The sequence below is a fragment of the Odocoileus virginianus genome, chromosome 27 (assembly GCF_023699985.2).
Source record: "Odocoileus virginianus isolate 20LAN1187 ecotype Illinois chromosome 27, Ovbor_1.2, whole genome shotgun sequence".
Lineage (NCBI taxonomy): Eukaryota > Metazoa > Chordata > Mammalia > Artiodactyla > Cervidae > Odocoileus > Odocoileus virginianus.
In genome coordinates this window covers 13,277,282-13,304,524 of record NC_069700.1, presented here as the reverse complement: position 1 = coordinate 13,304,524, position 27,243 = coordinate 13,277,282, and the positions used below count along the sequence as shown (strand labels likewise).

At 41.1% G+C, this 27,243-nt stretch overlaps 1 long non-coding RNA gene across 2 annotated transcripts in view; it reads right to left on the bottom strand.

Moving 5' to 3' along the window:
- LOC110126236 (uncharacterized) overlaps positions 1–27,243 on the bottom strand; it is a 119,855-nt gene that overhangs the window by 64,234 nt on the left and 28,378 nt on the right. For both annotated transcript variants that reach the window (XR_002310355.2, XR_002310351.2), the window contains one exon: positions 658–859. This is a non-coding gene — a long non-coding RNA (uncharacterized lncRNA). The remainder of the gene's footprint in view (positions 1–657; positions 860–27,243) is intronic.

Genomic DNA, 27,243 nt, shown 5'->3' with positions numbered 1-27,243 from the left:
CAAGCTTAGATCCTGGATTGTGGAAACCAGAAGAATAGCAACATGGAAGTATACGTGTATGTCTGCAGTATTTTTCCTGAAAAACAATAAACCAGGCTACCAGCTAAACAGAACAGACCCATGGAAAGCAGATCTAAGTGCATCATACCATCAACAGATATCTGCCTATCAACCAACTTCTCCTTTAGCTGTCTTCAGGATTACAGACCTAAAGCAGGGGTGTGTCTCTCACCACTGACTATTCTCTGGTCTGGTTATAAATATAGAGGGCTTCTCTTTACATCTATTTTGTACAAATAAGATCTCCAAGAATACTGAAGCCTAGGGGTGAACTAGGATTTAAATTCAGAAGAATAAGAAGAGTGAAATTCCAAGAACTTACTTGATTCATTATCTGAAACGTAAGTTAAATTAGTTCAAGTGAATGTACTTAAGGCCTAATATTGCAACTTAATAGTTATACTGCTCAGAGTCACAAGTTGAAGGGCATCTGTGCACATTTGTTTAATATGTTTCTATACGTGTAAAACTTTGGCTACCTTGCCAAGAATAGTCTTACTGAATTTTCTTTGAGATACTCTCAACTCTGAAATTGTTCACAACCCTCCATTATTCTTATTGTCTGGGGTCAGGCAGCCCTGAGTATCTGACATTCACCTGAAGGTTTGTTGACTGCTTCTTGAGGACCACCCCAAAGCAATTCCATGACTTTCCAGAACAGAACAGCTGCTTTCTCTGCTATAAATTCTGATGTCTGATCACCTTTCTTCAGCCATTCAATAGGACCCTTCATAAGCACTGCTTGCTGTCATGGGCTTAGGCATCTTGAGCTTGAGCTGATGACGTGTACATGAAGCACCTGGGTAGAGACAGAAAGGTGAGGTAAGTTACAAAACAGCTTTACAAGGTTTATTGTTTTTTGTATGATTGTTTAATATATAATGCGTTAAAAAAAAAAAACCCACAAAAAGAAACAAACAAACAAAAAATCTTCCAGAATTCTTTAGGTGATTAGGTTTCCAAACCTGCCTCTAAAAATCTGTTTAAATGTTAAGGTAGTTGAACTGGAGTGTTAAAATCATTTCCCATTGTTTCTTTAAGAAAAACTAAGACCTAGTTCTCACAGGGATATTGGAGGCATGGTAAAAACTCTGCTTTTGGTAGAGTCCCAGCCTACAGAAGTGTATTTCTTTTAAGTTTCTTTCCTCCTTTTCCCCTCAGACACCAATGAATTCTCTCTTCCCTTTTCCTTTTTTCTCTCTCTTGCAGGGAATGAGACTGGATTTCTTCTTCCCTTCTTTGCCTGTCCAAAACACAACAGGGGGGTCCTGCCCCACAGCCAGGATAGTGAACCCAGTGGTGGACAGGTAACAACAAGGATCAGGAGAGAATTTCCCTACAGTCCTTTCCTTAACAAGGAATGTTCTGTGCCAACTATGCAGTCCTTGGAGACCACAGCTAACAAAGAATAGCCATGGCAAAACTATAGAGATAACTTAAAAAAAAAAACCCAAAACCCAGCAGTGTGGTTATCAGAGGTTTGGATAGAGAGAGTTGAACAGAGTACAGAGGAGTTTTAGAGCAGTGAAAATACCCTGCATGATAGTATAATGGTGGATACATGTCATTATACTTCTGTTTAAACCCATAGAATGTTCAACACCAAGAGTGAACCCTAGTGTAACAAGGACTGTGGGGGATCACGATGAACCGATGGAAGTGAGTCAGTTGTAACAAGTGCACCGCTCTGGTGGGAGATGTAGATAAGGAGGGAGGCTGTGCATGTGTAGGGGCAGGAACTATATGGGATGGCTCAGTAAACTTTCCTCTCAAATTTGCTGTGGACCTTAAACTGCTTTAAAAAATACTAAAGTCTTAATTTTTAAAAGAAGAAAAAGAAATAGAGCAATAAAAAAAAAAAAAGAAAATAGCCACCAACAATAACTTACAGCTTATAAAACATAGCCCCATCCATCACCACATTTGATGCCAGCATTAACCTTGCAGGATAGGTGTGGTTTACCCCCCTATCTTACAGAGAAGGTAACTGAAGCTCCGAGAGGGTAAGTCACTTAAACAAGGTCACTTGGTTCATAAGAGGTAGACCTAGGAGTCTAAATTCTTTTCACTTCACAATATCAACTTAGTCTTTAATGTGCAGTTGTCATCAATTATACTTCTATAAAGCTGAATGAAACTTAGTAAGTATGTAAGTATTTGGAACTACATAAGTAGAGAGATGAAGTCGTAAGTATTTGGAACTACATAAGTAGAGAGATGAAGTACAAACTTCTTTTAACTATATTTACTTGTCTTGGTATGTTAAGACAAAATGACTGAAACTTAGTGCTTCTTCTTTTCTTGGTAAAGCACACTATGTTTTAAAACTTATTATTCTGCTTTGTTAATTGAAATGTTAAGGGCTTTAAAAATTGACAAACATAACTATCAGTGTATAAAAGATGGATTTATTACAGATATCTAAGAATGTGAATTAGAAATTTTATCAACATAATTTATTTCACTAATAAATTCAGGGGAAATTATAGGACCATACCAATATATGGTAAAAGAGTAATTGATATAATTCATGGTGAAATCTCTAAGTAAAATAAAAATAAAAGAAAAATTGTAAAAGCATTTATTGGAAACTAGCAATGAAATACTAAAGACAGTTCTGTTAATACCAGAAACAAGATAGAGCTATCCATATTACCACTATTATCAGAAGGTGTTTTGAAGGCAGCTAGAATGTGTGGGGGCATGGCCAGAGGAAGGGGAGTTATACAGAGCTGGAGCCTAAGAAAACTGGGTGGAGAATCCCTCAGATCCTGGGCCAAGAACTGAGAAGCACATGTACAGAGACTGAGTCTGAATTCTGCTGCTGGAGGCTGAGAGCTGAAGAGATATTAGCAATTATTCAGAGCTCGGAGACTTTGGGATTGCGGCCCAGCTAGAGTGGATATCATCGGTGAAAACATAAGGTATTCAATTGAGACCCTAGTAAAGCCATTTCTTAGTAAAATTTATATCCTAGAATAAAAGCCGTTCCACAGGAGTTAGGGCAAAAATAGTAATTGACTATTCTAAAACAAAGTCTGACTAGATCAAGATCTATCAATGCAAATTATGTAACCACTACCAAAACAAAACTCATCACCCTTTAAAGGGAGACAACATCTCCCTACAACAAATTCTCCCTATAATGTATCATTTACAACATATAGCATACAATAAAATATTATTAAATCTGCAAAGAATTAAGGGAGAAAAAATAGAAACAGACCTTGAAATGACCCAGATGTTACGTTTAGCACATGAGGATTTTAAAACACCTATTATAAATATCCTTAAGGATATGAAATAAAGCATGAATAAATGTGATGTAAGAGATGGGAATCTTAGTCAATAAATATAAAAAATAAAAAAGAGCCAATGGATTATAACTGAAAAATACAAAATATGAAATAAAGATCCCTTGGATAAACTTAATAGTAAATTGGATACTATAGAAAAAAGCATCAGTGACCCTGAAGATGGCTCAATAGAAAATTTCCAAATTGCTAAACATGAAGAAAAAAATGTTGGAAATAAAAACAAATGAAGCCTCAGTGACTTGAGGGACAATACAAAATGATCTAGCATAGTGTGAGTAGAGATGAAGGAGAGGAGTGAGAGCAGAGGGAAAAAAATAAGCATTAATAGATGAGAATTTTCCAAAATTGATGGAAGACATGAAGAAAATCATATATAGGCATATCATAGTCCAAGTAGTTAAAGTCAAAGATAAATTGTAAAGCATTTAGAGGAAAAGAAAGAGATATTGTATGTCAAGGAACAAAGATAAGAATTATGAATGACTACTACTCACAGAAAACAACAAAGGTCAGAAAACAATGGAATGATATGGATATGTATAAAACACACAGAGAAAACTGTCAACCTAGAATTCTACAGTCAGTGAAAATATCCTTCAATAAATGAGGTTTAATAAATTTCTGGATAAAACAGATGGAACTTTGATTATACAAAGAGAAATCAATATCACTCTTAGTAAATATGTGGATATATTTTTACAAACTTGCCTTTGTTATTTTTTTAAATTTCCTTAAAGCAAAGTTGACCATTTAAATTAACTATAGTAACATTTTGGTTTGGATTTTATAACATAAATAGAAGCAAAATACATGACAATTCATGAAGAACGGAGTAGTAGCATACGGAATTATACTACTGCAAGATTCTCATATTTTACATGAAGTGGTACAATATTACTTTAAGTGGACTATGACAAACTAAGAATGCATAATAAACTCCCTAGGGCAATAGTTTTTTAAAAAATACAAAGAATACCTAAAAAATCAACCGACACTCAACAAATGGTGCATCACAATTGGATGTGTGTGCATTAGTTGCTCAGTCATGTCTAACTCTTTGCAACCCGTTGACTATAGCCTGCCAGGCTCCTCTGTCCATGGAATTCTCCAGGCAAGAATACTGGAGTGGGTTGCCATTTCCTTCTCCAGGGCATCTTCCCAATCCAGGGAGTGAACCTGGGTCTCCCCACTGTGAGCAGACTCTTTTACTGTCTGAGCCACCAGACATGGATATCCACAATTGGATATCCATATGCAAAAAGTAAACTTCTATCAATACAAAAATTAACTCAGAGTGGATCACAGATCTAAATATAAAACCAAAACTTTATTATTTTTTTCCATTTATTTTTATTAGTTGGAGGCTAATTACTTTACAATATTGTAGTGGTTTTTGCCATACATTGACATGAATCAGCCATGGATTTACATGTGTTCCCCATCCTTAACCCCCCTCCCACCTCCCTCCCCATCCCATCCCTCTGGGTCATCCCAGTGCACCAGCCCCAAGCACTTGTCTCATGCCCAGGTTGGATGCATAAAACCAAAACTTTAAACTTTATAGAAGAATACATAGGAGAGTCTCTGTGATCTTGTCTAAGGCAAAGATTTCTTAGATATGACAACAAAAGCAAGATCCATAAAAGAACAAATTGATAAATTATACTTAATCAGAAATAGAAACCCCTGCCATTTATGATAAGAAAATGAAGAGGATGAAAAAACCAGCTACAAATAAGGATAAATATTTGCAAATCATGTCTGATAAAAAAAAAAAAACAACTTGTATCCAGAAAATATAAAGAACTCTCAAAATTCAATAATAAGAAAACAATAACCCAATTTTTTAAAATGGTCAAAAGATTTGAATACATACTTGGCCAAAGAAAATAAGCAGATTTAAAAAAATGTTCAATCTCAGTCATTAGGGAAATGCAAATTAAAATCACAGTGAGATGCCACAGCATCTATTAGAATGTCTAAAATTATAATGACCATATCAGTATGGATGAATATGTAGAGTACCTGAAACATTCCTACAGTGAGAATGGGGATATAAAATAATGCAACCATGGGAAAACAGCTTGACAATTTCTTAAACATAAATCTATCACAGGATTCAGCCATTCTCCTATCAGACATTAACTCAAGAGAAAAGAAAGCATGTGTCAAAACTAAGATTTGCACACAAGTGATTATAGAAATTTTATTTTTTAATAGCCCCAAACGGAACACAGTCCAAATGTTCATAAGTAGATGAATGGATACAAATGGAATACTTCCCTGTAATAGAAAGTAATGAATTGATATACTCAAGTATAGGAGGGCTTCCCTTGTGGCTCAGCTGGTAAAGAGTCTTTCTGCAATGCGGGAGACCTGGGTTTGATCCCTGAGTTGGGACAATCCCCTGGAGAAGGGAAAGGCTACCCACTCCAGTATTCTGGCCTGGAGAATTCCATGGACTGTATGGGGTCACAAAGAGCTGGACACAACTGAGCGACTTGCACTTTTAAGTATAAGGATGAACCAAAATTTATTATGCTACTGAAAGAAGCCAGACAAAAAAATAGTACACAGAGTATACATTTTTATACAATTCTAAAAAACACAAACTGATCTATAATGACAGAAAGCATATCTGTAGTTACTACAAAGGGATTAAAAAAATGGGGAGGAGAAGAGATGCGGAAAAAGATTACAGAAGGAGCACTGAAGAAATATGTCAGGAGTGATGGATATGTTTATTATCTTGGTTATGGTAATGGTTTTGCAGGTAGATACATATGACAAAACCTGTAAAATTGTACACTTCAAATATGTACTAATTATTGTATGTCAACTATGCCTTAATAAAGCTGTTTTTAAAAGTCAATAGAGGAAATAGAATACTAAAAAATATTTTACTAACTCCAAAAAAGTAGGAAAGGAGAAATAAAAATTTCTACTAATCAAAATATACCATTAAAAAAATGCAGAGGGAAGTCACAAGATAAGAGAAAAATCATATATGTATATATAATTGTATATCAAGGGACTTGAATCCAAAATACATAAATCCATGACAAATCAATATTTTAAAAAAGGAAACTTATTTTCAAATGGGCAAAATGCTTAAATAGATACTTTACCAAAAGTATTAATTAGTATGATAAAAAGAAAACATATGGAGTGCTCAATTTTCCTAGTCAACAAAGAAATGCAAATTAAAACCACAATGAGAAGCCACTCATTCCACTAAAAAAATAATAGTTAAAAAGACTAACAACTGTCAAATGCTGGCAAGAATGTGCAGTGATTAGCACTCTCATACCATTGTTGGGTATATAAAATTGTACAACCCCTACACAAAAAGTTTCTTGGCTTCTTATAAAATTAAAAATGTACCTCCCCACGACTCAGCAATTCCATTCTAAGTATTTAACTCAAGAAAATTAAAACACATATCTACCAAAAGACATGCACAAAAATGTTCACTGCAACTTTATTCATAAGCCCAAACTTACCCTAAAGTCCATTATCAAGAGAATGGATAAGGGAATTATAGTATATTCATATGATTGAAAATTACTAAGCAATCTAAAGAGAAAAATGAAAACATGTAACAACATGGGTAAATCTTAAACCCTTTTTGTCATGCCAAAGAAGTCAGACACACAAAAGAATATATATACCATATGATTTCATTTACATGGCATTTAAGAACAGGCAAAAATAATCTACTGTGATAGAACAGGATTTGCTACTTGAGAGGGATTGACTGCAACATGGCACAAACAAGGTTTCTAGAGTGATGAAAATGTACATCTACATTGGGGTGTTTGTTTACACAGGTGTGTAGGTCTGTCAAAAGTCACTGACTGGACTTACACTTATTTACTATGTATTTTACTCTCTGTAAATTTTGCCTAAATTAAAAATAAAACCCAAGAAAGTCATAATGATTACTCAGAATTCAAAGTCTGAGTAGAAATTTATCCTGAGCATCACACAAAAGGATGAGATCTAAAATATAAAATAAATATTGCAAATGCTGCCTAATATTATGTTAAATCAGGATGCTGGGTATATAGGGTGTCTGTAACATTAGCTTCTATGTTTTCCTGTATGTATAAAATATTTCAAATTAATTAAAATAAATTATGATGAAGTTAAAATGTGTCTCCAATCTTGGTTGTATCTTTACAGCCAGACTTGGGTCAGAGATCAACAAATAATGTCATTGTTTTCAAAGATCCCGTGAAAAAGAAATGCAAGTTTATTGACCCATGATTTCTTTCCTTCTTTTTGAGCTTCTAAACACACTTTTTATTGCCATAGTCTGGAATGTATGTGAACAACCAAGGGTTGCCAGACATTTGAAGAAGACTTGATCAAAACATAAGAACAAAAAATTCTCCAAAAAAACAGGAAATGCATAGAACAGAAAATATTAATATTCTTATTTAAAATACATTGTATTCATGAAAGAACAGTATATTATGTTCATCCTTTTATGGAAACAAAACACCTTGACAGAAAAGTGTAGAAATCATGACTGATGTGTCAATAAATTATCATAAGGTGAACATAAATGGGACCCATGATTTCTGAATAAAGTCAATATTCCATTGCCACTTAACAGTATAATACATAGCCTTCATCTCAAACCAAGATGTCAGTTTCCTAATTTGTTACATTTGTCACAGTATTGTAAATCCTAGGAGCCAATTATTTCATCAGATGAGTTGGGAGCATAATTTCTGCACTATGTTTTGTTCCAATTTTGCTTGTGAAATCTGGGCATCTGACTGTTCCACTCAACTGAAAACCCAGAGCCAAGCTCTTTGGGCAATTTACTCTTGCATTTTAAATGCAAAGAGCTTTCTCAGTGAATTGATCCTATTGTTTACAATGTCATTCAGTTGTCACCAGTAAATTTCACTCAACTGGATCTACTGGAGAGGCCAGATTCTTCAAAAATGTCATTTTCATACATGTCTCACATGGAGGTGACATTTTAGAGAATCAACTGCGTCATTAGTGTTCCTACTTCATCAGTACACTAATTAGTGTCCACGGAGTTCTCAGAGGGTGGGTGGTAAGTCAGTCTAGTAATATCCGATTCCATCAACAAATTTCTTGTGCTTTATATGAAACACAGACTCTACTGTAGGTAGGAGGTGAATACAAAACTATAAATGACACAGGTCAGCACTTTCCAATGAGAAAAAGACCTGATGTTCACACAAATAACTATAATGCCTGAATAGGAAAAATGCCGGAAGAGATGTAAAGAAAGGGTTTAGGAATTCAAAGGAGGGAAAACTTGCTGGGAGCAGAGAGCGGATTATCAGGAAAGAGTTCTTAATGGTAAGGATGTTTTTAAAAGCTTTTTAATGGTGAGGATTTCAGAAGCTGGGAAGGAGGGAGGGTGTTTGGGGGGGCATTTATAGAGAGGCACAGATACATCTCGTTGGGGACCCTGAAGTGGTAAAGATTCAGACTGGAATGAGGTTGAAGCAGTAAATAAAAAGGGAACAACATTGAGTGCAATGTTTTTGGGTGCAAGTAGCTGAAAGGCTGGCCCTGATTTAAACTACGAAATAGTATCATATCAATATCATAGGATGTCCAGAGGCAGGGCAGACTGGAGAGTTAGTAGCTGCTTCAGCAGCTTGGGGATGCCATCAAGGACCTGGATTCTCTCTCCTCTTCCATCCTCGGAGCTGGCTTACTTTCAGGAAACCCAGTCACATGCAGCATCCAAAGACAGACTTCACTTCTTTCTAAGCCTCTCTCAAGAGCAAGAAAAGTTCCAGAGGCCTCTGACACACTTCTCACATCTCATTGGCCAGAACTGTGTAATTACCACATTTCTAAACCAATCATTGACAAGAGGATTTGGATTAGTGTGTTAGACCAATCAAAGCCTCCCTTTTACTCTGAGATACATTTCCAAGTAGAGTATAAATGGAGATCTGAGAAATTAATAAGCGCTATCTTAGGATGCCTGCAGTCACTTCATTGGTGTCTGACTCTGTGCGGCCCTATGGACTCTAGCCCACCAGGCTCCTCTGTCCATGGGATTCTCCAGGAAAGAATACTGGAGTGGGTTGTCAGGAAAAAGGAAGGAGGAAAAGAAGTGAGTGCCAAATGCAAACCACTAACACCCACTATGGGGACGGGCACTTGTCACATCTTTCTATGAAGGAGCACAGGTTTGCTGTACATTGTAGGTTAACACCCGTGGATCTGTATGATGACGAGCTTTCCCAAGGGCTAGGCTGAGATAGCTGGACTTTATTCCATAGACACTTAGAGATTTTGAGCAGAGAAATGATATAATCAGAATATGATATTTAGAGACTTACAAGAAAGAGGCTGTGAAAGTGGAGAAAATGCATGTGTACCTGAAAGTAGCATGACTACTTGTAAAAAAAAAAAAAAAAGTAAAAATTTCACTAGCAAATTTCAATGTGAAATTTTCATTTTTAGTGGCACCCCTTCCTCAATCTTTCTGCCTGGCATTTGGCCAATGCAACTTTACAAGTTAAGCTTTTCTATCATATGAAGCAAAGCGTAGGTATAAATAGGATGGAACACAGGTAAATAACCAATAAAGTCCCATGCTACTCCAACTGTCACCCTTTAAAAGCAACAAAAATTCCCTGTCTGTGCCTCTGGCATAGATTCTAGTTTTGAGATTCTGCTTTTATCTAATTTATGGTGTATTTAGTTCCCTGAGTTGAGTTTCCATCTCCCTGTATATTTTCAGAGCTCAATTATTCCAACTCTATTCATTCCAATTCCTATTGCGCCTTGTTATTAAGACCTTGCTAATTAAGGTCTGCTATGACTATTTCTATTAAGACTCTTGCTAGTATGACCTTCCCAGGGATGTCCTGTGATTCTTCCATGGAACTTATAAGGCTCTCTCCTCCTTGTTTTCATCTGGATTTTTTAATATGCCATCTAGCCAAGTTTGTCCAAATATACAATATCCTTGCTCCTATAAACCAGAGCGAGTGAGATTATTTAAGTGTATTTTCATTTCTCAATCAAATCTCTGAACTCACTTTGGGGAGTCAATATTTGTATCTCTTACCACCAGACTTTTAAAGGGTGCAGAATATCACAGGATTAAATTTGGAGCTTAAGTCTCTAAAGATGCTCAAGTGTTGACAGACAGAAAAAGCCTCAGGGAATGATGCTGTGAACTCATCATTGAGGTGGTGAGTAACTGTATCAAAACAATATTTTGAGTACATCTGACTTACTTATTTGCAGTCAGAGGTTTGTCAGTTACATCCCTTACATCCTGAGCCTCCTGAGAGAGGTCCCTTCTCCCTAACTTTTTCTGTGGTGGCTGCTGCCCTGAACCAATCCCAACTGGGCATCACCAGTGGTGGCCTCTCTAAGGGAGAAAAGGGGCAGGGAGGGAAAGTCAATGCCAGGCCTAAAAGGAGCCCTTTTACTGCCTTTTACCTCTTTTCCATGACCCTTAAACAATCCCATAGACACTTCAAGCTTGTCAGCAACATGAGGAAATGGCTTGTGGTGTTTCCAAGGGGACAAATTCTGGGGGACTGGGAATGACTCATGGCCATGGAATGGGCTTCCCTGGTTACTTAGGTGATAAAGAATCTGCCCGCAATGCAGGAGACCTGAGTTCAATCCCTGGGTTGGGAAGATTCCCCTGGAGGAGGAAATGGCGCCCCACTCCAGTATTCTTGCCTGGAAAATCCCATGGACAGAGGAGCCTGGTGGCCTATAGTCCATGGAGTTGCAAAGAGTTGGACATGACTCAGGGACTAGCACACACACACAGGTCATGGAAAGAGAAACAGAATATCCAACACCAAGGTCAGTGAAATAGAAGCTTAACTAGGGAACAGGGAGCCTTTTCCTGATCAAGGTCTGATTTCAGGGTTTGCAAACACAGGACAACCCCCCCATATGGTCTCCTCTCAAATTCCTTGTCTCTGCCCAGGCAGCAGATGGGGTGATTCCTCCTGCAGAAGGAGGTGCCGCTCAGTGCCACTGCCCTGTGGGCAATGCATTCCTACCAGCCTTACGAGAGCTGTGAACAGACTCCCCCAGTGGAAGATGCTACATGGGGAAGATGGGTTTTCTGCGCTCCTGAGACTGGACTGTCTTGAAGTTTAGAAGTGGAAATGCAGAGTCAAACCCACTGTCCCCAAACTCGTAACACGTTAGTTTCAGAGCTTGGACCAGAACCCAGTCTCCCAAACCAGAGCTCCTTTATGATGACTCCATCATGAGTGAACTGGGTTTTTCAGAATGAATCTGAGGGCCTGAACATTTCCTCTTACATAATTTATATGAGAGGAAAAAGCATGTGGAATTTCTAACGATCACTTCTGCTAACACTATTAACAGGGGACATCCCAAACTGGACCTTCAGCTTTCTGTCAGTCTTTTCCTCTAAGTGCCTCGAGCATGTCTTCCCCGTACTGAACAAACATCGGTTCTGCCTAGGTCATGTATTTTGTCAATATGAACTGAAAATGTGCTGGCTTTTTTTTTTTTAATCATCACTAACAGCTTTCTTAATTAACCTGCTGATACAATCAACATCGCAGTTCACTGTTCATTGTTTGCCCTCCAGCTACTGCAGAGTCAAGATGCTCTTTGAGAAGTACAGAGCCCTTGCCTGAGGTTGTTTTGTTTTCCAGAAAGAAAGGGGGACAAGAAACCCAAACCCTCACAACCACAGTGAATTTGACTTAATTGCTAAAACTTCTTTCTGATTGTTTTGCCCCGAGTAACAGCCCTTCCTTAACTAATAACTTTAATTATAGCAACCACTAGTTACAGAAGTGTACCTCTTCTCTGGACTTGGTCTGTTCCTGCGAAACTTCTAATTATGAAACCAAGGATCAGCAAGTCACCGTCCTGGGTTTTCATTAGATGGGATGTAGGATCCAGCAATTACACACATTGCATATTTCATGCTCAGTACCTCAGGCTGTCGTGGCTGCAGTCAGCCCACTGGGCTTTGTCTTTCATGTTTTCCTGACACATGCAATGAGTGCAGAGCAAAAACAGGATCCTGATTCCCAAAGAACTCATCTTCAGAAAATAACAAAGTTCAGGCTATTGTATATCCTCTTTAAGGTGAACGTAGATTTCCCGATGAAACCCAAATTCTTCATTTCATCTCAAAAAGTTTACTAGGATAGTACAGTTACTGTTAAAAAAAAAAAATTAGTCTGAAAAAAAAAAAATTAAAAAGCTGTTTAAAGCACAGAAAAACCAAGTATGAGCTTCTTCTCTGCCTCTGTACCCACAACATTTTCATCTGATTATGAAGAAAATAAAATGTTCCTATACGTCAGACTATTGTGTCAGTATTCTTGTGAAGGGACGCTTAAAGACCATGTTGAGCTCAGTCACAGTGAGAAATTACTTAAATGATCTATTTTAGCTGCGTTATTGCCAGGTAAGGATCATCTCGTGTTTGATGACACATACTCAGTGGTTGATTGTGCAAGAAATGGTGATATTTTTCTAGAATGTTTTGCCTCCTTACACATCAGTCCAGCTTGCTTTCCCCACGCTGCCTTGCAAAAACTGCCCTTTCTCTTTGAAAATTACTCAGCAGTCTCAGAGACCCTCCCACTTGCTGGCTCTTCTGTGATGCTGTGGGGTGGACATTTTCACCCCCAGCCTCGCCCCCACCCCCAGGCAGTCCGTGGTTGGCCCTCACTTTCATAAGTTGGGAGAAGCAGTAAGGGCAGCTCTCAACATGTGGCCACCATATGCGGAGAGCTGATCGCTGGGTGGGTGGTGTGCATGAACTATCCTTTCTGTCGTGATGATGGACACCCTCCTTCCCACACGCCACAAGAATTTCCTATAGCCTCAGCTGAAAAACTGGATCCTAACAAAATGATTTCTAAACAGGGACTGTATCTGCTTAATGGGATGCTGACTACAAAAGTTTCACTCCTCAGAGTTCTCTCCAGGTCCCTCCTTTTGTGTTTCTGCTTCTCTTACTGTTGTTCATTGTTTATAGAAATATATAATGTTACATAGGTGTCTGGTTAATTAGAATTGCTTTTTAAAAAAAAAAAGACAGTAGGCAGTTATTTAAAATTTGTAAGCCACTTCTCTATCCTAGAGATGGCAAGTCCTCTTGGAGGTGTCCCTGGCTCTGGGGAGAATCATTTTAATGTAAAGTAAATAGGTATCAACAAACCAGTCTCTGATGCCTTGGAGTAGACTAACTAAGGGCTTCTGGTGGGAAAAGACATCAAGGGTCCCCAAAGGGGGTCTTAGCATGATGGCGGAGAGCGAGCCTGGAATCATAAGCCCAGATCCACAAGAACAGTGCGATGGAGAGGTGGTTCTGGTGTAGGAGGGACAATGTGGGTGTGGTGGGAATCAGCCAAGCAAGGAAATGTAAATGTAAAAACAAGGAAATGTAAATCAAGAGCTATGGACCTTGAGAGAGTGGTTAGCACCCTCTCGGCGCAGACCTGAAACAGCAATGGGGCCGTCACAGGAGAGGCCGGAGCACCGAGCTGAGATCATGTGGGCTCGCAGGAAGGCAGTGATGGAGCAAAAGCAGCCACGGGTGGGCCACCTCGTGTATAGGGCAGGTCCGTCTCCAGGAGGTGTTTATTCCCACAACTGAGGAGTCTGGATAACTAAGAGACACTGGATATCCCGTCAACCTCTCGAGGCCTAAGCTAGACCTAACTTAAGAATCAAAAGGATGTGGCTTCATATGTATCCAGGGTGGGACTCTAATTATTTTGGCTAATTTAGAACCAAACAAGTTCATGGACATGAACTTGGGTGAACTCCAGGAGATGGTGAGGGAGAGGGAGGTCTGACATGCTGCAGTTCATGGGATCGCAAAGAGTTGGACATGACGTGGTGACTGAACAGCAACAAGAACCAAAAAAAAAAAGACTATAGAAATCAATCAGTTCTCATTTTGCAGAGAAGATCTAATCAAGTCCAAAGTAATTTACAAAGCAAGTAATGGGTAGAATTTCTACAGAAGATACAGGTGCAACTGCCAGCCCAGTATCTTTTCCATTGTCAAAAATGCATTTCTAAATTCAATATTATTTGTTCTAAATACTCTGAGATTTAAAAGGGTGTAAGCTTCAGCTCCTACTTTGGAATTTTGAGACTAAGCCTGAATTTCCCAGTTTCATGCTTTGGGAATATATGTTATCAGCTTTCCTCTAGTAACTAGGGGAGCCTAGAGATTTCTTAGTAAGGTAATTACAGAGACAAAACTCTTATTTTTGACCCCAATCCCAGATCTCTCCTGAGCTCTTGTCCTTTATATGCAGCCACCAATACAACATCTCCATCTAGATGATCAACATGGTTATAGCAGTCATCTTAGTCTCCACCCAACCAGCCCCTCTGCCCCCCACACAAAATCCTGTTCTTCCTCCCAGGTCTCTATTTCAGGAAGGACACCTGACTCTTCTCCTCAGCCATACAGTCCTACAGACTCCAGCTCCTAAAAAATTATTTTCTATCCTCTTTTCCATTCCCACTGTGATGACAGTACTACACGATCTTGCCATCTTTTACCTGTACTAAAATAATTTCCTTATTGGCCTCTTGGTTTTTCATCTTATTCTAGATCTTCTTCCTCACTGCCATCTGAGTGATCTTTTGAAAATATAAATCAGATCATGTTATTCTTTTAGTGGTTCCATGGGCCATCAAGGTAAGCTCCCAACCCCTTTGTGGACAATGAGCGGCTTTCATCATTTTATTTCATTCAGGTCTTACATCTTACAGTCCATCAGGCATCTCCCCAAACACTACGTTCCAGCTGTTTCAAGTGCTCAGAGTTGCTCCGATTAGTCAGCAATTTCTCACGCCTTCTTCTTTCATCATGAGTTCCCCCTACCCTGCCAGTTGGACATGTTCCTCTGCCTTTTCTCCGGGTGACCACTTACATCTTTGAAGACTCAATTCAAATACCACCTTGTCTACAAAGCTTGTCCTAACCTCTTGATAGACATGCATGCTAAGTTGTTTTAGTCGTGTCCGACTCTTTGTGACACTATGGACTGTAGCCCACCAGGCTCCTCTGTCCATGGAATTCTCCAGGCAAGAATACTGGCATGAGTTGCCATTCCCTCCCCCAGGGGATCTTCCTGACCCAGGAATCAAATCCACGTCTCTTGCACTGCAGGCGGATTCTTTACTGCTGAGCCACCAGGGAAGCTCCAACCTTTCAATTTCATGGGATAAAGATGAACATACAGCCTTTCATGTCCTGACTGAATCCTTTTTCAATTTCTATCCAAGCACCTCTAACATGGTGGAGTCAAAATTTGTTCCATGTCTGTCTCTCCTCCATAATGTTAGGGACAACTTGACAGTAAAAAGCATGTCTTATTTACTTTTATTTTTTATTTTCTAGCAGCAAGCACGGTTCCTGGAATATAGTAGACACTTGATAAGTGTTTACAGAAGGAGGGTAGGAGGGAGGGAGAAAGGGAAGGAAGGAGGAGAGGGAGGGAGGAAAATAGATGTGGTCACAAACTATTATTGTTTCACTTTTATTATTTCCAGAAAGAAAGGCATGTGATAAAACTTTGACCATTATTTCTATGAAACACTGCAACTAATTACCCGAGATAGTTCAGGAACTTAATTAGTAGTGTTAACAAAAGTAAGTAAGTATTCATTTGCATACTGCACAATACTGCTAAGAACTGACTCATTTGAAAAGACCCTGATGCTGGGAAAGATTGAGAGTGAGAGGAGAAGGGGGTGAGAGAGAATGAGATGGTTGGATGGCATCACTGACTCAATGGACATGAGTTTGAGTAAACTCTGGGAGCTGGTGACGGACAGGGAGGCCTGGCGTGCTACAGTCCATGGGGTCGCAAAGAGTTGGATACGACTGAGCAACTGAACTGACTGAACTGATACCGCACAATGTAGCAATCACTGAGATTTTAAAAAGTCCACTTTAGTGACTATAGTGGACACTGTTTTTCTATTTAGATACCCTTCCTGTGTTTGGAGAATGCCCCCGCATATAGGCCTTTTGGGGAGGCAGAGCCTCTGATCCTCTCTAGTACCTGCAGAGGTGGGTACCACGATCCCAGCAGCCTTGCCAGCCAAGGCACAGACTTAAATGTGCACAGGGCTCACCAATTATAAGTCCCCATGAGAAAGAGAAGCTGATGACAGAAAGATGTGGGGACACAGCGTAACCCTTTACTAGTGGAGGCAGTGGCGTCAGGGCCAGTGGCCAGTGGACTGCGGACCGGCGACGGCAGCAGTGTCCCCACTGGCCCGTTCTGCAGAGGGATGTCAGCTAACAATCTGATGCATCACCTCTTTCTGATTCTGCCCAGTTGCTGAGCCTGGTCCTTCAGCTGTCCTACAGGTTCTCTGAGCCAACGAATCTTTCCAATAAATTCTTTGGCTGCTTGCGGTCCTTTCTGTTCCAACTAACAAACCCCCAAAGATCCAGAAGTCCTTGGTGATTCATACGTGCTCCTGGCTCCAGCGATCAGGGTCTACGAGTGTGTGTGATTTATATGAGTCTGGTTGGTAAAACATCTCAGCCACTGGTGAGTCAATGGTTAGTTCATTCCACGTTATTACAGGGATTTTTTTTTTTTTTGACAGATTATTTTCCAGAAAAGCATCATTGGGTCAAGTTTTCTTCCCCCAAATCACATTCCCATGTGTTAACACAGTGCCCAGCACATAATAGGTATTTGATAAATACTTGCTGAAGGAACTAATGAATGACTCTTTAAATCCCAGAGAGTGTTACCTAATTTTACGACATCAAATTGGTATTAAGACAAAATCCTACCAAAAGAAACCAGATGGTCTTTAAAAACTCTCTTCCTGTATATAATTTAATGATGAACACACTCAAGCTTATAGATATTTTAGCAATCAGTTCAATTCAACAAATATTTATTTATCTTTATTGATCATTTCTTAGAACTATTCTAGATGTTCATGCTTGGGTTGTGGCTCCTCCACTTGCTGTCTGGGACCTTTGGTCAAGCTTAATCTCTATGACCCTCAGTTTCCTCATCAATAAAATGGAGATAATAATCCTTCCTCAAAGGGTTGTTACTGAAATAAAAATGTAACCAATGCCCATTTCTTTTGCCTTTATTATTCCTGTTTCTACTCTTAAAATTTCAGTCCAAAACCCTCATAAGCACTCTCTCTGTTCCACTGAATGAGTCACTATGCATACAAAGGTAAACAAAGCCTGCTCCTACTCTCAAAGAGTTCGCTGTGTAGTCAAGGAGATGAATGGGCCAAAGGAAACCAGTAAATGTGGAGAGGACAGCAACGAAGCAAATACAGGGACTGCGAAGGAGGGAAGTTAAAGGAGGAAAAAATGGCAAATGTGGGAGCATTCCTGGAGCTGTCCTTGAGTGAAGTCTCCAAAACGAAAAAAGAAAGGAATGGATCTCCAAGAAAAATGAACTACATGTGCAAAGGCAAACACGGAACATGGCATCTCAGTATTTCTGGAAGGCAAAGTTCAAGATGGATCTGGAAGGAAGTCAAGTTTGCAGATGGAGATGGATGACTGTTTATGTTAATAAAGGGCCATGGGACTCTGGGTAGTAAAAGGCTCCTAGGGGATTGTATGGGCTTCCCTGGTAGCTCAGCTGGTAAAGAATTCGCCTGCAATGGAGGAGACCCTGGTTTGATTTCTGGGTCAGGAAGATCCCCTGCAGAAGGCATAGGCTACCCCACTCCAGTATTCGTGGGTTTCCCTGGTGGCTCAGATGGTAAGGAATCTGCCTGCAGTGCGGGAGACCTGGGTTTGATCCCTAGGTTGGGAAGATCCCCTGGAGAAGGGCATGACAGCCCACTCCAGTATTCTTGCCTAGAGAATCTCAGTGGACAGAGGAGCCTGGCGGGCTACCTCCATGGGGTCGCAAAGAGTCAGATATGACTGAGCGACTAAACACAGCTCAGCACAGGGGACTGTAAATGAGTGGGTATCTTCAAAACCTCAGTCTGGCAATGGTATGGAGGGTGAATACTGGAAGGCAGAAGCCTGAGTAAGGGGAACCACAGGAGGAAGTTACCGCCCTTGTCCAGGTGAATGACTGTGTCGGCGCGCTGAAGAAATGGTGTGAGACACAGGAATGGAGGAAGGAGGTCAACAAAGTTTAGGAAAACACTAAACGTGTTACGGGAAAGCCTGTTCATCTCCTCAGGCTTCACCTTTGTTTTATTTCTATTTCCTAGGCGTTGTCATGGTGCAAAGGGGTTGAACTGATGAAGATGAATGGTTGCCTGGCATATACATTCCCCACCGGCTATGTTCAAATAGGAAGAACTAAAGAGCCTCTTGATGAAAGTGAAAGAGGAGAGTGAAAAAGTTGGCTTAAAACTCAACATTCAAGAAAACTAAGATCATGGCATCCAGTCCCATTACTTCATGGCAAATAGATGGGGAAACAGTGGCTGACTTTATTTTTGGGGGCTCCAGAATCACTGCAGATGTTGACTGCAGCCAGGAAATTAAAAGACGCTTACTCCTTGGAAGGAAAGTTATGACCAACCTAGACAGCATATTAAAAAGCAGAGACATTACTTTGCCAACAAAGGTCCATCTAGTCAAGGCTATAAGGTTTTTCCAGTGGTCATGTATGGATGTGAGAGTTGGACTATAAAGAAAGCTGAGCACCAAAGAATTGATGCTTTTGAACTGTGGTGTTGGAGAAGACTCTTGAGAGTCCCTTGGACTGCAAGGAGATCCAACCAGTCCATCCTAAAGGAGATCAGTCCTGGGTGTTCATTGGAAGAACTGATGTTGAAGCTGAAACTCCAATACTTTGGCCACCTGATGCTAAGAGCTGACTCATTTGAAAAGACCCTGATGCTGGGAAAGATTGAAGGCAGGAGGAGAAGGGCATGACAGAGGATGAGATGGTTGGATGGCATCACCAACTCAATGGACATGAGTTTGGGTGGACTCCAGGAGTCACAAAGAGTCAGGACTGAACGATTGAACTGAACTGAACTGATAGCCCCTCAGACACTGCCCAGCACCAGGTTGTGAGTTTGGTTCTAAACCATCGCTATGCAAAGAACACACAAAAAATGGAAAAGTTTCTAATATTTTCCATGCCAGAAGATACTTTCGACATGGTATAGATTATTCATTTCCCTGGAATTCCTTGTAAAATATTTTACATATTTTAGACAACCCTATTGAGATGTTCAAATGGATCTTTAGCTCGGATTTCTTTTCTTATTTTTACTGATAGACTCTATATCAAATCAAATAGGACAACATGGTAGAAGGAACTATATTCAATATCCTATAATAAGCCATAATTAAGAAAATAATATGGAAAAACACACACACACACACACACACATGAATCCCTTTGATGTGCAGCAGAAATTAACACATTATTGTCAATCAACTCTACTTCAATAAAATAAAATTTTAGAAAATCAAATAGGAAAATAAAAGGCAAAAGGCTCTTAGGGTAAACACATGATAACATTAGCCAAGAATGTCGAGAATAGCTGCCCCGTTCTGTCAAACAGAAATGAGGCCAGACAGTTATTTCACTGGGTTTTACATTCCTCCCCCTGCCCCCCAACAAATCTAATCTCACCCTGGTGTTCCCAGTCTAGGCTAGCAGGAAGACAGGCTAAATGTGGAGGGCAGAGATGCAGATAGACTGGCTCTGTGCCCAGGAGGCCAGGTCAGGATGAGAATCAATATTTCAATAGCTCAGGATTAGGAAACACACATATCAAATCTTGTCCATTAAGGACACAAACATTAAAACCACAGACATCCTGTACCTCACACAGACTGATAGGGATGAAGTGTTTGACTCATCGCAGAAATGTACCCATTATTCTTGTACTTTTCCAACTTGTATAAGAAACTTCTCAGGATGAGACCGAGGCTGCTCAGAAGACTGCCATGAGTAAGACCTTAAGGGCCCTGATAAGCAGCTTTTCGGGGGTAAAGGGAAGGCAGAGCGGGGCTCTTAAATGTGGTTGTGTTATCTGGAAAATAAAAGTCGCACTGCAGAGCCAGGGAAGCCTGCTCAGTGTTACGTGGCAGCCTGGATGGGAGGGAGTTTGCGGGAGAATATGTATGGCTGAGTCCCTTTGCTGTCCGCCTGAAACTGTCACAACATTGTTAATCGACTCTACCCCAATACAAAATTAAAAATTAAAAAAAAAGTCACAGAAATCTGAGAGAGGATATGGCTTGGATAGGCAGCAGCCTTTGCTCACATTTGACAGACCTCCCCGGATTCCCCCCCCCCCCCCAACCCCCATCCCTCTCATCCAAACCTTTGGAAAATCCAGGCAACTCAAAGTGAGTCCCAGTCAGTTGGTACCCTTCCCGTTTGTATCAAAGGAAAAGCGTTGAAAGCACAGTTATGATTCATATCAGCTCACACACTGGGACATGCATCTGCAGGTCTAACTGGGGGGGATTTCACATGGACCTTTTTTCCCCTCAAAAATGATGAATGAAAGCAACTGTATTTCGAAAAGGGGTTTTCCTCAAGGAGAGATTATGCCTCTGGTGGCCTCGGGCACACTCAGCCACATGGTGTTGGTTCTCCGGGGCACGCCTCACTCGACCACTTCCAGGTGTCCGGGAGAAGAGAAGAAATCTCAAGAAAGGGTGGGGAGGGAGAGAGGTGGGGTTGAGGGGCCAAGTGCAGAGTCTCAAAGATCTAATTGCAACTTTGACAAGCAGCAGATCAAAGGAGTCTCTCCTTGGTCTTTGATCTCTTGATAACCGCGTTTAGCACCCTCCCCTGGCTGTGCCTGGGGCAGGCAGCCCTCCTTCCTAACTCCCTCAGCTCTTTCAGCTTTAAATAATTCAACTGCTAAGCACTTTCAAAGGGGGGTGGAAATAAGCAAATGCTTTAAGATCCAACTCGTGTGTTAGGTTGACTGAAGTCCCGTTTACCATTCTAATACCAAATTGGAAAATCAACACCATCGAATCCTAACAAGGAAGGTTGTGGCTTCTAACCCCTCACGTGACTTAAAGTTGTACATACAGGGGGCAGTGGCCACACCTTCACCTCCAGAGGGGCCTGGAGTCGTTGAGGGGGGGCGGGCAGGAAGGCAAGAGGTGGCTTCCAGTTCTTTTGCTAAAGCTAATGGAGGAGAGAATCTCCACCCGCAGCCGTCCTCCCCTCCTCCCACACCACCCAGTACATCTCTCAGTGCTGAGTTTTCTTATCAGGTTGTGCCCAGAATGTTCTGCTCAGAGATGGCCTTTATTAAAATGTCAGGGAGCTCGGAGGAAAGCCTTGTCAAGGAACTTATCTCTACCTTAAAGGTGAGTCGGGGTTGCCAGGTTGAGCAAAGAAAAATACAGCCAGCTAGTTCAATGTGAATTTCAGGTAAAAGATGAGTAATTGTTGGGCGTGTATCCCAAATGTTACATGGGATAAAGTGAAAGTTGCTCAGTTGTGTCCAACTCTTTGCGACCCCATGGACTAGTCCATGGAATTCTCCAGGCCAGAATACTGGAGTGGGTAGCCTATTCCTTCTCCAGTGGATCTTCCCGATCAAGGAATCGAACTGGGATCTTCTGCATTGCAGGCAGATTCTTTAGCAACTGAATTATCAGGGAAGCCCTGGGATGTACTGGTACTACCTAAAAAGTTATTTGTCATTTATCTAAAATTCATGTTTAACTGGGTGCTCCCTATTTTACCGGGCAAACTGCCAGGGTTTCTCTGTCACCAATTCTTGTTGGAATGCCATGGGGTTGCCTGACTTCAGGTTGTAGCACAGAGTGATTCAGCCTTATCCTTCCTTTTCCTCGTGAATCTGGCCGAGGACAGGGCTTTTACCAGGTGGGAGGGGACAGAAGTGGGGAGCGTCTGCTGAGTACCTGAGCTCTGCTGTGTCCCAGCTGATTCTCACAACACACCTACAGGATAGGGACTGGTTCCCCTTTCACATTAAGAAAAAAAAATGTCTTTTGAAATATAGCTGAACTCTTTTTCAAAAAACATACACGATGTTGTAAACCAACTGTACTTTGAAATATAATTGGCTTACAATATCATGCAAGTTTCAGATGTACAGTACAGCAATTCAATTAGTTTACACACACACACACACACACATATATATATGTTCTTTTTCAGATTCTTTTCCCTTATAGATTATTACCTAGTATTTGATGGGATTAAGACCCATGAAAGTCAAGGAGCTGGCCAGCTTCCCAGTGTTGGGGGCAGGATTCTCATCCACATATCCCTGACTTCAAAGCCACAATCTGCCCACTACATGCCACTGTGTCCTTCCCTTTCCCCCAGGGGATACAACAGACTCTGAGGCTAATGAACTTGTTTCAATACAAACAGGTCTTTTGCAGTCCCTATATATCTTTTCCTGTTAATCAAATGTTTTAGATCTTATTTTCTAGAACTTTCTGCTCTGCCATTAGGAACTGAGGGATGTGGAAAAGCCAGACTAAGAAAGGACAGGAGATCTGAAGTGGGATGGGGGTCTTACTAACTTAATTGAATAGAGTCCCTAGCGGTCTTCCCCACACCAATGGGTCTGTGCAAGCTCACTAATCTGCACTGACTTCAAGCTAGAAAATCAGCATACTGCATAAGCCTGACTTCCTTATTCCCTGAGGCAGTGGTTCTCAAATTTAAGTGTGCTTAAATCAGAATCACCTGGAGAGCTTGTTAAAATACAGGTTGCTGGGTTCACCCCAGGTCTGGGATGGGGCCTGAGAATCTGCATGGCTGACAAGGTCTCAGGTAACTAATGCTGCAATCTGGGGATCCCACTTTGAGAACCACTGCTCTAGGACTAGAAAGGGGGCTTCCCTAAAATTAATATACAGTATTTGGGACCTAAATCCACATACACTTTGGAATTACAAGGCCTTTCTACACCTTTCATCCTCGCCATTTGAAAATCTCCCACAGCTCTACTTCTTCAACAAAGTCCACAAATATTCCTTCACTCAGCCATTCTCACGGATATGAATCAGGAAAACGAACATATCAGATACTGTATGAATCCTCAGGACAGAGATGAACGAGACCCACGTCCTGCCGGTGCACATAAGACAATCACCACATACACAGGATAACACCAACAGACTAAGAGATGTTACAAGAGAAGCAGATAAACTCAATCACAAAGGGACAGAGCGAAGGAAGGGGGCGCTCTCGAGTGACTCAACTGTTGAGCTGAGTTTAGAAACTGAAGATGGGTTATAGGACGACAAACGGCAGAGGGACAGTCCATGCAGAGCAAACGGTTATGTGCAAAAAGCCCAGAGATGTGAAACAACATGGAGAGTTCAGGGCTGCACGAAATTTACAATAACTAACACATATGGTCCACTTGGTGGTAGACGTGGGTGAGGAGGAGCCCAGCAGCAGGACACACGGAAATGCTTGGCTTTCTTTTCTTTTAAGATGATAAGGAGACGCTGGGTGGTTTTGAAACACACATTCAGGCCCATAGTTTGCAAAGATTATCTGTAAAGAGGGACCAGGGAGATCAAACCCAGAGGCTGTCGCAGGAGGACCCAGGAGAGATGGTAAGGGTGTGAGTGAAGGTGGGACTGATGTGAACTGAACGGACAAGTCAATATTGATGGGTGGAAAATGAAACCTTCATCCCCACTCTTGTTACTCTCTACTGCCAAAAGGACCCTAACTAAATCTGAGGGAATAAGATGCAAATATTTCTGTGTGGTTTTATACTGGTATCTTAATAAGACTGCACCTGAGCTAAACTGTGCACTTCTGTTCAGTACTTGGCGCCTTTTAAAGGATTGCTCTAACTCATTATTCATTGCTTGATTTACTCCTTTCATTCCCAGACATTTATTTATTCATCCAAAATCATCTGGTAGCTTAGTGGCTGGTAGCAGAGACAAGCAAGTACAAAGAGCTGGAATTGAATGGGGCACATGATACAGTGGAGGTGTCTACAGAGATCTGTGAGATGAACCTAAAAACAGTCAAACTGTACAAGAGTTAATTTTCACATCACTTTGAAATTAATTTTGTGGACTTGAACAGAAAACACAGATTCATTCCTTAGCATGAAAACTACCTCTCAGAAGAGCCTATATTTTTTCCTTTATGTTAGTGCTTAAGTTGCTCAATCATGTCTGACTCAGGTACCCTGTGGACTGTAGCCGGCCAGGCTCCTGGGTCCATGGGGATTCTCCAGGCAAGAATACTGGAGTGGGTTGTCATGCCCTCATCCAGGGGATCTTACAGACCCAGGAATTAAACCTGCATCTCTTAAGTCTCCTGCACTGGCAGGTGGGTCTGTAGCATGATGGAATCCCTTTAAATAAGGCAAGTTTAAAAAAACCATCTTCTAGCAATTTGAGGCCAAACGCTTGAACTGGAGATAACAGAAGTGACACTAAAAGGGTAAACCTTCCTCTGGGTTTCCTTTGGGCTCCAAGTTCAACTGGGAGCCCCGAGGGTGGCAGTTTCTCCCCAGCTCCATGGATGACCTTTGGCAAGTCACTCACTGCCGCGTCCACAAAGAGTCATTGTCTGCCTTTGAGAGCTGCCAGCGGCTCCATCCTTCGGGAGACCAAAAAATGTAAATGATCCTCCCCAAGCCCAGTACTGTGACCTCACTGCAGGGAAAACCCACGCCTTTGCAGCCAAAGGAACTTCTAAGATGAAACTGAACTAAAATTAACTGGGAATAAATGAGAGAAAAGAAATTAAATGGGAGGGTTCAGGATCTCCCCTCCTTTTGGCTCTTCCTGCTGAATTAATTCATGATTGGCCTTGTTCTTGATAAACTAATTCAAGATTGGCTGTAAGAATCTGTGGCTAAGCAAAGGCAGCATCCAGAGGTTTGTCCTGGCCTTGCCCCTCTAAGCCCATATAGCTCGGTGATGAACAGGCTGACTCCCAAAGGCAACAGCTGCGCAAAGCCAGGAGGGCATTCCTGCTCCTTCCTCTAGCTTTGTTGTAGGTTCCTAGCATCTTTCTTAATGGCCTGGAAAGGGTCCTGGGTGTGGTTTTTTTGGACAGCTGGCATCTGTGAAGTCTTAGTTTGCATGGAAATGAAAACAGAACCAAAACCCCAGACAAACAGGCACTGAAGAAGCTGTTGAGCAACTGGGACACCAGAAAAGTTGTTGATACTGGGAAAATTTCAATTGTAAGTTGGGTTCATCACTGCTGCCATCATCTCTTGCTTTAATTACCTGATTCCATCACTCAGCCCTGCTTCCACCTTGGGACCCTTGACTGCCTGGCTATTTGCTACCTATTTAGTGATCTGCACTTTGAACTTCCCAGAAACCTGGTTTCTTAAAGCACACAGTACAATGAAACTGTCCTTCCTTTTCCTTCCTTTCCTTGGGTCTATTTCTGTCCTACATACCTGCCAAAATTCCTTTCCTATAGTGTAACAGCTTTTAGGTAAAAAAGCCAACTGATCAGTTATTTACACTAAGGCTCTAACAGCAACCCCAGAAGTAGATACCTTGCTCACCCATTCTTTTCTTCCTTATAGTTTTCAGTGGAATCCCAGCTGGCTTACTGGTTCTCCCAGCCTTTCTAGTCTGGGGTGTCCAGAAGTCATTCTGGCCAATGGAACATAAGCACAGTGCTGCCAAGGATGTCCTTGACACCGTTTTCCTTCTACTGGGAAGCAGGCGTGTCAGCCGGAGGCATAGAAGCTACGCTACAACCAGGAGGCAGCTAGCAAGAGGGCATGGCTGAAACAATCACAAGAAGATGAGTTACCGGCTTTGTTTCCACATTTACCTGTGAGCTACCCTGGATCCCTCCAGTTTACACACTCTCTCTCTGTCTCTGCTTCGCCAGCATCCTCTCTATTCTTTTGTGTTCTCTTCTGAGGCTTTGCCCCTCTCTCCAATCCACCTCTCAAGTGCCATCTAATCATTGACTTTCTCCTACGCTACCAGCCCCCTAACCCCATCCTCTTGCTGGAAAAGAGCTGAGTGGGTCTATTACACGCTTGAGGTTGTTTGCTGTGATTTTTATTGTAGTTAGAATAGTCAGCATAAGACCTGCTTCTCTAGACTTTTAAACATACAATAGAGTATTATTGACTGAAGACAAATGTCACACAGCAGGTCTCCAGAATTTACTCATCCTGAAAGAGTGAAATTTTATATCCATTAAATAGAAACTCTGCATTCCCTCCTCCCTTCAGCTCCTGGAAACCGTCATTCTACTCTCTGTTTCTATGCCTTTGACTTTGGGTATATTAGATTCCTCATATAAGTGGAATCGTGCAGTATTTGTCCTTCTGTGACCAGCTTATTTCATTTATCATGTCCTCCAGGTTTATCTGTGTGGTTGCATTATGTCAAGATTTCCTTCTTTTTAAAGCCTGAATAATATTCCATTGTACGCACACATTTGATACTGAAACCTTAATTGTAACATTTTCTCAGGCCTCATCTTCAGTGGAAACCACATTCATCCTGCCCCATGACCAAAGGAGAATGGAAACACTGCAACTCAATGGCCTTGCCTGGCACTTTCAACTTTTAGAGCTCATCTACCTCTACCTTCAAGATCAGGAAGAGAACCGCCTCCCTGCCCCGGTTCTTGCCCTGTTATTATTAGATAGAGGGTAAGTAATGGGCGATGCTTTGGTCAGAAGGACCTACATTCCTTTCTCAGCTCTATCAGGAGAGTAGAGTAATTTGTGAAGTAACTTCATCCCCCTCAAATTCCCTCCTTGTGAAATGAAACCATCTCACCTGTCGCTGTGGATTGTATAAAGTACAAACAAATTCTCACATGTACACATAAGTGGTGAGTAAGTATTAGCCATTATTCTTAATGGGGTCTGTACCACTAGGCCACTGCCACTCTGGGGC